Source organism: Fukomys damarensis, unplaced genomic scaffold, assembly GCF_012274545.1.
Source record: "Fukomys damarensis isolate Sample0158 unplaced genomic scaffold, DMR_v1.0_HiC HiC_scaffold_1, whole genome shotgun sequence".
Taxonomy (NCBI): domain Eukaryota; kingdom Metazoa; phylum Chordata; class Mammalia; order Rodentia; family Bathyergidae; genus Fukomys; species Fukomys damarensis.
The window spans coordinates 20,182,314-20,193,590 of NW_022900913.1; the positions used below are offsets into that span (position 1 = coordinate 20,182,314).

The 11,277-nt window shown below is 34.8% G+C and overlaps 1 long non-coding RNA gene across 1 annotated transcript in view; it reads right to left on the reverse strand.

Annotated features, from left to right (window-relative positions):
- Positions 1 to 10,175, reverse strand: part of LOC104862079 — a 29,632-nt gene extending 19,457 nt beyond the window's left edge. The window contains exon 1 of the long non-coding RNA XR_780178.1: positions 10,098 to 10,175. This is a non-coding gene — a long non-coding RNA (uncharacterized LOC104862079). The remainder of the gene's footprint in view (positions 1 to 10,097) is intronic.
- Between the last annotated feature and the right edge of the window lie 1,102 nt (positions 10,176 to 11,277).

An 11,277-nucleotide genomic window follows, 5' to 3' on the forward strand; every position in this document is an offset into this window, starting at 1 on the left:
ATATATATATTATGTATGTATGGCATGGTAGGTAGTGTTTTGTGGTGAAAATATTAAAATTCTTGCTTCCAGCTTTTTGAAATATACAAAACATAATTGCTACCTTTAGTCCCTTTGCATGTGAGCACTAGACCTTCCTTCTCTTGTCTAACTAGAGCTTAGTAGCTTCATTATTCCGCTTAATGTGACTAGGATAAAATGTCTGGCACTTAAACCTTAAAGAAGAAAAGGTTTAATTTGGCTCATTTCAAAGGTCTCTGTTCATTGTCAGTTGTTTAAAAGGCATGATGGAAGAATACTGTTCACCTCATTGCCTCCAGAAAGCCCATAGAGGGCAGGACAGCCAAAGAACAAGGTGTCACGGACCAGATATATTCTCCAAAGACACATCTTGACCCATCTAGAAGTACACATTACTAATTTCCTAAGCATTTCTCAAGTCAGTCAAGTTGACAATTACGATTACCCATCATAGAGCCAGTTGACTAATTTTCTCAATTTCTCCTATTTCCCCTTTCTCCAGCCTCTAGTAGCTAACATTCTCCACTTGATCTTAGCCAAAGACCAAGAAAGGATGGTAACTATTATTCTCATCTCAACCTCAGAGAGAGTAATTTTTCCAACATCCATATATTACAATTTATTTAATTATTGGTATTTTAGGATGGTTACCAATATATAGTAGTAGCCATGATCCAACTTCCTTTCTTACATATTTATTTTAGTCTAGTTTGTTATTCTCTTTACACATTTATGATTGCCCTGATGAATCTTCCCAAAACTTGTGGGATTGAAATGAATGTTTACAACATTTCCTGGACATTTATAGACATATACAACTCCTCCCACTTAGGCGTAACCCTATAAAACATCATAGTCAAGAGAGGCCCGTTAGGGGTCAGGGAGTTAGCTCAGTGGTTCTGCCGCCTACTTCACAAGTGCAAGGAAAAAAAAAAAAGAGAGAGAGAGAGTGAGAGGCTAGTAGCCTGCTACAAACACAATTATGAGGGTCAAGGATGTAAGCTCAGCAACACAGAGCCTGCCTGGCGTGCACAAGGTATTGAATCCTGGCTACCAAAAAAGCAAAAAAACAGTTATGATTTAAAAAACAACAGTTTTAGATGTTTCCACTCATTTCAAAGCATGCTTATGTAGCATCGACATATTTTAAATATCGCAACTTCCAAATTATGACTACATTTTCTTAAAAATACTTATATGGAGTTTATGTTTGTTATAGTACATAAAATGGATACAACTTTCATATAAAAATCAACAATTTTGTAGGTAGCATTCCTCACCAAACACAAATTACAGAATATATCCACTTTGCCCCTTGGTTCCTTTACACCCCTTATCAATCTTTATAACTCTTACCTTAAATTATCCTTTCTGATGACTTCCAAAAATGTTGACTTATGTAATGCTTATTAAAAATACTTAAATGGAGTCATAGAGTACCCACTATTTTGTTTGCATTCTTTCTGTCAACTGCCATTTTGAAATTCCTTCACAAATTTTGTGAATGAATATATATATATACATGTATATATACATAATGCATTAATATTTGCTACATGTATATATTATTTATATGAGTATACCAGATTAAAGGGCATATGGGTAGTGTATGACTGCAGGGAGAATGTGTAACCTTTTAGCACAGAAGGATCATTGTGGTGGGGAATAATCAGTGCTTTTTAATGACAAACTTGGTCATAGAGAGGATCTCAAATGCTACTGTACAAAGAAGTGATAAATGTTTAACATGATGGATATGCCCTAATCTAATAATTACACTTTGTGTTCATGTATTCAAATAACATATTGCTACTGTAATGATATGTACAGTTGTGTGTCAGTTAAGATATTTAAACATATTTAAAAATTTATATAACCTTTTGTATATTAAGTGTGCATTTTTGTAGCTTTCTTTTTTTTTGTAATCTGATCTGATTAATATGACCTGATTGTGCAGGTAAATTTGTTCACTACTTCCTTTAATATAGATAAATCTTCTGTTTAAATACAATTTTTAAAAGTAGTGTACAGTATGTCTCTTCTTCCTGGCAAAACTTCGATTTTTTTTCTCAGCCTATTTCATTTTATTTTTGTCTCTTTACTCAGTAAAAATTCAAATGAATATGTAACATGCCTGATTGTCTCCCTGCTCTTCTGATTTTCATAATCAAAATATTGCATTTCAGGGTGAAGAATCCTTTAAATAGAATATTGTGGTTCATTTTATAGATGTTAAATAACTCATCTGAAAACAACAGAAGCAGGAACAATTGCAAAGTTTAATGGATGACTATGGATTGTTACACAAGGCCAATTGTATTATCCTATTTTTCATTTCTGAGGGTGAGAGAGAAAAGGCTTGTGAGAATATTTTCACATGAAGTTTTCTCTGCCACAGCCTGCTTACCTTTCATATGATTACATTGTCTCCACATCTCTGCCTGAAATGATGGTGCAGATGATTATCACACCATCACAGAACATGTGTTCAGGCATTTGTTGTACTCTTGTTTCTTTCATATTGAAATGCCTTACATTGAGACAGACCACACAGAGATGATGTTCTTTCTTAGCCAAATTTTACAAAAACTTGCAGGGTGATATGGTGGAAATATGATAGCATATAGTTTAATCCTTTATCCATTTTTGTTTGATCCAAACTAAAATAAGTGGGATACATATTTTAATATTCTATAAAAGATTCTATATTTTGAAGATCAATTTATACATAAATGAGTAAGTACATGCAAGGAATGTGCTTTTTGAGATAGTTTTTAAAAATATAATTGAAATACAGTCAACTCTATTATGTAAAGTGTATGCTTTTCAGAGGTTGACATATGTTCACATGTAAAATTGTCACAACAATAAGTATAGTGGATATACCAACTAGGATAAGTCTCCGTACTTTTTGGAGTAATTCCCTCACCTTTCTTCTCTGGAAAACTTCACTGCATAATTAATGGGCTAATTCACATTTTCTTGGTCTATTATGTACGTTCATTCTTTTTCAATCAATTATTGCATATCTGGAATATTATAATATATTTTAATTTTCTAGGTTGTGTTTTACAATTTCTGATGTGTAGTTCTCTTTAAGTATTACAAATACTAATTTTTTTTCTTGTGCTTGCTTTGGCAGTACATATGCTAAAATTGGTATGATACTAATTTTTCCTCTTTAGGTATATACATTTTAAAATACATTCTAATTTTTCTGATAGCTTATCTTTCATTTTACTATTTAATTTTACATGATTTTTAAAATTATTTTTATGGGTAAAAAGGTCAGTTTTTCAATAGATAACACACTTTTATTTATATTAATTACCTTAACCTAAGGAGAAAAATATTTGTGCATTTTCTTACATTGACTTTTTTAATATTTATATTTTTAATCCAAATGTGTATTTTTGGTGACTTTGAGGGAGAGCTTCAATTTTCTTCCCTACAGGAAAATTTGAGGAAATATTAATTTGGCTTCATTTTTTCCTTTAAATTTTTTTTCTTTCTTGGTAGTGGAGATCAAACATGGGTCCTTAGGCTTGTGAGGCAGGCGCCAGAAACACTGAGCTAAATCCCCAGCCCTTAAATTTTGTTGTTATGCTTGTGCTGTAACTTTTTTCTTTAAGTGAGTGAGATGTTTTTTTCTGTATTCTTTTATGTTCTATTTCATTATCTCTATTTTAATAAAACCTATTTGATATCAGCTAATTGAATAATTTTGAGATTAAAGTATACTATCTCTGTAAACTTTTACACACTTTTTGTCAGGCATTTATTGCTTTTTACTAATCAATTTAAAATTTAGAATTATAAACAGAATTGTAGAATTTTTGGAGTTTTTTTCATTGTAGGCATATTACTGGAGAATTGACATAGTAAATGTAAATATTCTTTGCATCTTTGAATTTGTGAAATACTGCCCTGCTAGTACTATTCATTTATTTTATTTTAAAACCTTTCCATAGTTTATTCTTACTATCAGTTAAGATTTTTATCTGAATTTATCTAATTTGCATTAAGTATTTTAAATTTCCATCATGAATATTGTTCTGTTTATGGCTTTATTTTGTAGATTCTGATATTTTTCTGTGGGCATCTTATGTACCTATAATTGTATCCTACATAGCTCTTCCTTGTGCCCTACATAAATGTATCTATAGTGCCTATATAGATCTTTCTTGGGCATGTGTTTGATGAGAATCCCAGCTTTTCCACAGTTGTATAGTAAGACTTAACATTGACTTTTCTCTTTTGCTATGCTACAAAACATACCTATACCTTCAGTTTCAGTTTTTCACAAAATGCTTTTCCTTCCAAGAGAGTAGTAGACATAAATAAGTGACTATGCCTACTTTCTTGGCACAATTGTTTTATTTTACTTTTATTTTGGGCTAAGGGTCTGTACTACATACATACAATCAGAGTTTTCTAGTGCGAATATTAGATGGTTGATTTCTAAATATAAGGGAAAATATAAAGAATTATAGTTTCTGGAGCATTAATTCATGAGTTTCTCTAAAAAGGTTATGATTATTTCATGGTTATGATTATGAAAACCCCTTCTTCACAATATCTAGGTATTTGTAAAAGGAAGTTGATTTTCCACTGTTCATGTGAAACATAATGATCCTTTATTTGACTTTATTCCAAATATTTATCTTTTTGGTGCCTTTCTACCTTGTAGAAAGAAAATACTAAGACATTTAAAATGTTGACATTTTTTCAAGAGAAAAATATGGTATAACATCAAAGTTATCCCCTTTTGGGATCCAGATACATTAATGCATGTAAGGTGTGGGACATGTGGTAGAAAAATGAATCAATGAACATTCAACAAGGAAAAGAAAAAAAAATATGTGCTACAATTACACACATCCCTCAAAGAGCAGTAAGAGAGGAAGGTCACTGGTAACCAGAGCTAAATAGTGTAGACTAGAACTGCAGTTTTTGTAGTGTTACAGAGGGTCCACAACAGCCGTCAAAAGAATGAGCTAAGAGAATAAATACTCCCACTTAATTCCTCACTCTCTCTTAGGTCCCCTGGTATTTCCAGCTGTTTTATACTACCAGAAGCCAGAAGAAGGTCTGCCTTTGTGAACACACAACAGAACAAGTAAAACAAACAGTCTGCTCTATAAGATTTAAGGACTTATTGTACATTTCCTAGAAAAGCTCAACTTTAATGATACATAGAACTCGATGTCTGTTATTACTGCACCAGTACTGGCTGAGGTAAACTAGGTTCCATTTCTACTAGAAATTGTATTTTGTGTCACTGATAACGTCAAGGTTTGGGAAAGAATCAATCACTGTAATATAGTTACAGCCTTAACTTCTAAAGCTCATCAGAAGAACTTTATTTGTGATCACATCTCCATTTTACCTGTTTATTTTCTACCTCTTCTCTTGCCTTCACATGGCCAATCAGAGGGATAAACGTTTTAACCAATCAGGTGTACCATTTTCAATCTGATTAGAGTACATTTTTCTTCAGCATGTTTGATTTTCTATTTGCCAGTATACTACAGAGCAACAAAGTAGTAATATGTACTCCTAAGGATATCTAGGATTCCTGGCTTTGTCTTTTTACCTTCTAGCATGCCATTTGTGCCTAATATACTGCTTTTCTACTTGTGAGTAGGAAGACCCTGACCAGCACATGCTATTCTTCTCTTCTTTTTATTGAACAATAAGAGATAAAAAATTTGGCCAGAGATTGTCACATATTTGTAACTCAGTAAAATTCTGACTGTGTTATTTTGTGGAAATAGTCTTTCATTTGCCTCAAACACTTCCAAGCTAACAAATATAAATTTGGGGAGTTAAAAATTCTACAATGTATTTATTTGGTATAATCATATAACTGATCATGTTACACCTATCACTTAGTTCTAAAATCTATGCATGCAAATGACGTAGATATATCATATCACTTGTTGGTTTATAACAGTTGCCACACCCTGTAAAATTAGTTCTCAACATTTCAGGCATTTAAACTCATACTTTAGCAAGTTATTTTATTCTCCTTCCAAATTAATTTCTTTTGGGTGTTGGAGCAAAACCAACTAGCTAATTCTGTTGGCATTAATCTGTCCTCACACTTCTTATTTAAACTGTGTCCTACTAGTAGTCAGAGGCAATCACAGAAACAGATAGTTGCTGAAGGGTCAAATTCACTTTCCATGTTCCCCTCAAATTTTCACCTTTTATTGGTTGTTTTATCCCATAGAATTCATTATGTTTTCTGCCATAGAAAGTTGCATATTCTACAGTGGTAATAGCCAAAGCAGATTCATTAAGAGAAAATTTATTTTGTTGAGTTCATGTTTATTACCATCTCTTCCACTATCACAAATCTCATGAAGTGGTTGAATTGCACTGGACAGTCTGAGGAAAAGGTTGACACTTACAAATAGTACAGTTCAGCTCAAACATCTGATAACTGTGCATTCTTTTTGCAGGAAATAATTTTTGATAGGTACTTTTCCTTACCGAATTACCATCACATTCCATACCATCTACACATATTTTCCTGAGAAATTTTTGAGCTACTCAACAGCTTATCAAAGCACAAGCCTATGAACTTGTATGGATTTCTGTTTTTGGGTTTTGCTTACTTTTCTACAATTGAACAAGCAAGGCTATCACCTAAAGATTTGCCCGTGAGGATGAGCACTTATCTCCACATCTTATAGAGAGATAAGGAATAGGCCATTCACCACTTCTGACTATGTCAGTAGAATTTGCAATGCTGATAAATTTACAAATCAGGTTCAGGTTGATTCTCATTCTATTAATTTCCTAGCACTTTGGTACCCTAGGTTTAAGGGAAAGAAAAAAATTCTAAAATATCTGCATAGGAATCTGTGACTTCTGCTGGCAAGCATTTTTTTGAACCTTCAATATCTACTCATAACCGATGTCCTTAACTCAATTATTGGTCATATTCATTTTAAATTCATAGAAGTATTTTCCCATGTCCAAACATATGTATTTTATAGGTTGGTAGTTGTTTTGTACATCAAATAACAGTACATACTGAGCAGCTGAGCTTAAATTACAAATTTGTATCTAATTTTATTTGTTTTCTATTGAAAATGTGTCTTAGTTACTTTTATCATTGCTGGGACAAGATACCTGAAACCCAGAGTTAAAGGAGGAAAGGTTTATTTTAGCTCACAGTGTGTAGAGGTTTTATTCAATAGTCAGCTGGTGCCAAGGCAGAGTAGCATGACGGAGAGGGCAACACAGAGGAGAAACAGTACAACAGGAAGAAGGCAGGAAAGCAACAAAACAGCAAAGTATTGAGGAAACAAGCAGCATGACACCACAGCAGCTCACTTTCTGTCCTTTTTATTATACCCAGGCTACATGACCTTAGCGTGGGCAGCACTCACACCCAGGGTGGGCCTTCCCATTACGAACACTCAGAGCTCTGCCAAACAAATCAGCGGACTAATTTAACAACCACACACTCTTAATCCCAGCCCCACACACTCTAGATCCAGCCACTTCTGAAAAATCACTACCTAAGAGGACATGAGGCTTTAGCAGCTTAATAATAAATATATAAATATATACGCTCTTACAGTTGCGGACGTGAGGAGTCCAAAGAGCTGCATTCTTCCTGGAGGCTTTAGAAAATAGCCCTGTTTATTGCCCTTTCTAGCTTATGTATGCATTTCTTTGATCACGGTGCCAAATTCAGACACACCACGTTTATTCTGCAATCTCTCTCTCCCCCCTATTTTTCTATATTCCTGGTTTCTCCTTCTGTCATTTCCTTGTATTGATTTAGTCTCCTTTCTTCTATTCTGCGTACACTGTGCCCAGTGTGGAATAATCCAGGAAAATCTCCCCACTTCATAACCCTGAACTTGGTCGCGTCTAGAGAAGTGATTTCTTTTTCCCATGTGAGTAACACACTCATAGTTTCTGGGGATTAGGATGCAGTTATATGTAGGAGAGTAGATTATTAAACCTACCATATTTCTGTGGAGTACTTCAGTCTCACCCAAGGATGGAAGATCCAGTAAAAATTCACGCAAGATTTCCAATAGAGAATAAATGAGAAGGAAAGGGCGTGGCCTTACAAACACCACCGTCATGTGGGACTCACAATATCTCTCTGGGCTTTGTCATCATGCCATGAAATCTGCCTCTCTTACACGGATCGTTAACAACAGTTTCGAAGTGATAAGGCATAATTGCTGGATATATTGAAACCTAGATTTTGTTTACATGCACTTTCCTGATCTAGGCACAATTCAAAATTGGCAATTTTCAAATTAATCAGGAAATAGATTGAAATAGCATGGATAAACATGACCCAGAAGATATAAAAGAAAATCCACTAAGTGCTGTTCCTCTTTAACAATGGTGATTTTTTAAAAGATGCTACTTTTTTCCTTCCTTTCTATAGCATTGGCAAATATTCCCCAGAGCATGGAAAAGCAAGATATTCCATCAATTGTGTAGATCACCCAGTGGTAAAGGGCTGATTTTTCACCATTTAATCCTCTTATGTTTTCAGTAAAGTTCTGAGATGCTGGATTTTCCTGCTTACCCATGTTCAAATGATCAGGAAGTCAGTAATATAATGCAATGGTACCATACGCTTGCAACCTTAGGACAATCCATGCTCCTAGTTCACAATATTTTATGACAGAGAGGTTACACAGGCTTGAAACAAGACACAAAAGGTATATGCTTATGTTTATAAGGAGACAGCAATTTGCTGTGCTTTCCTTTCCTGGCAGAGATAGGGAAGAAATGCATTGCTATTCCATAGTTGTATACCAGGTGTTAGGACCTGTGTTAATTTTCTCCAGGAGAGATACCATATCTGGAAATGCAGCTGTGATTAGAATCGCTACCTAATTACATAGTGATAATCGACTGTCATTCTACTTGACACATCTGGCTTTGCACTGTACAAATAGGCATGTTAAATGGGGATGCGGTAGGAATTAGCTCTCTTGCATATTTCAGCTCTTTCATGGTGACACTAATCTTTGTATTTCCTCTAGGGATGTGATGTTTTTGTTTAGTTATGTTTCCTCTATGACAGGTTTAGTTGGTGCTATTCTGGTGTAGTCAATTTGGACTTTCCTACCAAAATACTCTTTCCCTGTGGATCAATCAATGTGCCAAGATTTTTCTTGTATGGTACTGGGGATTGAATCAATGGCCTCTGCATGGATCTACATTTCCATTCCTTTAAAAACGTATTTAGAGACAGGATCTCATTCAGTTACCTAGGGGGGTCTTGAACGTGCATTCTTGCTTCCTCTGTCTTACAGAGTGCAGCATTGCATGCATGTCCTAACATACCTGAATCCAATGTGAACATTTTTATTGTAATTATTTATGTCTATGTGCTCTATATATTTTAGATGGAGAAACATCATTATACAATGTATCTGAGTTTATACCGCAAGCTAATTGTACCAACACTCCATTTATTGCTGAACCTCAGTAGTTATCCTCTTCATCATTCTTTGCCAGGAATAGAACAAATCTAGCATACAGTAATCCTTACAAGTATGTTATCTCTCCACTACTTAAACTGGTATGGAGAAAGATTCAAAATACAGATTTCTGAGTATTTCAAGGTTCTTCTTGAAAAGATTCTAGCTTCCCCTTCATGCAAATTTTGTAGGCCTATAAACTCATTTTACTTTTTGGATGAGCTAAGATATAATAAATTTCCATCACTGTGACTCAAAAAAGCTTCTGCCACCCAAATATAATTTTTTCTTCTTATTGATGTCAATACATACCATATGTGTTCAATAATCTCATGTCTGGAACTAGATTATGCAACATTACTGACGATCAAACCAGAAGCAAAAGCATAACCCAGGCTATGAGTGTAACTGGAAAATTCAGTGAAAACTTAAATTTAAGAAATTGTTACAGTGAAGGACACATTGTCATTAATGCAACAGAAGACACTCGTCCTCACTTCTTATGCATTTACACCATCATTCTTGACACTTTCGGTAGTATTTCTGGAAGTCCTCTTTTAGGAGTGTTTTAAGCAACTTAGATATCCTGAATTGACTCACAGTGTTTATCCCCCATGTTCATTTTATCTCTGCTGAAGAGCCAGAAGTCCCCAGGTCTCAGATAAGGTGAGTCAAGTGAATGAGGATATCCCGTCATGTTTTCATGAGCTTGCATTTCCATTGGCTGTCGCACAGGAGCAGCATTCATATTTCATCATAATTCATGAAGATGCTCTCACAATAGAACTTCTAAAACTGCTGTAGAAAGTGGAAGAATGATGAATCAAGTTAATGAGAAAACTGGTGAGGATGCTGAGTAGGTGGAAGGTGACAGAAAACACCAAACAACTCATCACAACAACTCAAAACAAACAACAAAATTACAACTCATCACAAATAAGAGCTGGAGACATTGGTCTGAGCAGGACAAAAGGCAGTATCATGGATGCTAGCATCATCTTGCCAGCTGAGCATCAACAAAGCCCCTTGGCAAAAAAAGAAAAAAAGAAAGTGCTGTTTCCAAGTCTAACTCAGGCTCAACACTGCCCCTCCAAATGACTCAGCTCTGTTATAATAACGAAGTCAAAGAATAAGAGCCAACTAAATCCCACTGGGTGTCCTCTGAAGTTGTTTTCTCAGACCCACTTGTTCAAGAACATGGTATCCAAAAAACAAAAAAAACAAAACTTCATCATTGAAGATGAATCCTTCTCTTTTCACTGAAGAAAAGCTCACTCCAGATTTTGTCTCCATCAGCTACCCTCCTTTCCTCTTTTAAGGCACTATAAAATTGGAATTTGAAAACGTATCACTTTTCTTCATTCCTATTCATATTTGTTGGGAGCAATTCTACATAATTTTTGGGAAAAATTCTTCACAATTAAATTATGATTATGCCTAGTGTTCTTGCCTACCCGCCAGCTATGGCATGTTGAGACACACTCCATTTTCACCTCAGGTCACAGCTAAAACATCAGTGGTCCTGGGATGCTGTGACATTCCAGGACAGGATTACTTCACCTGAAGACATCCTGGTTCTTTGAGACTAGAGAAGTAAGTGAAAGGTTTCATCTGGGTAAAGACAAATTCCTAATCAACCTGAGTTCCTCATCATGCTAGGATTATTGCTACCTTCCTAGTCATCTGTTACCAATTAACTCAATAAAGGTGTGGCAAGCTTGGGGTGCCATCATCTTTGCTACCTAGGAAAGCATTTATCAGATCTAAAGATCATCTTTTT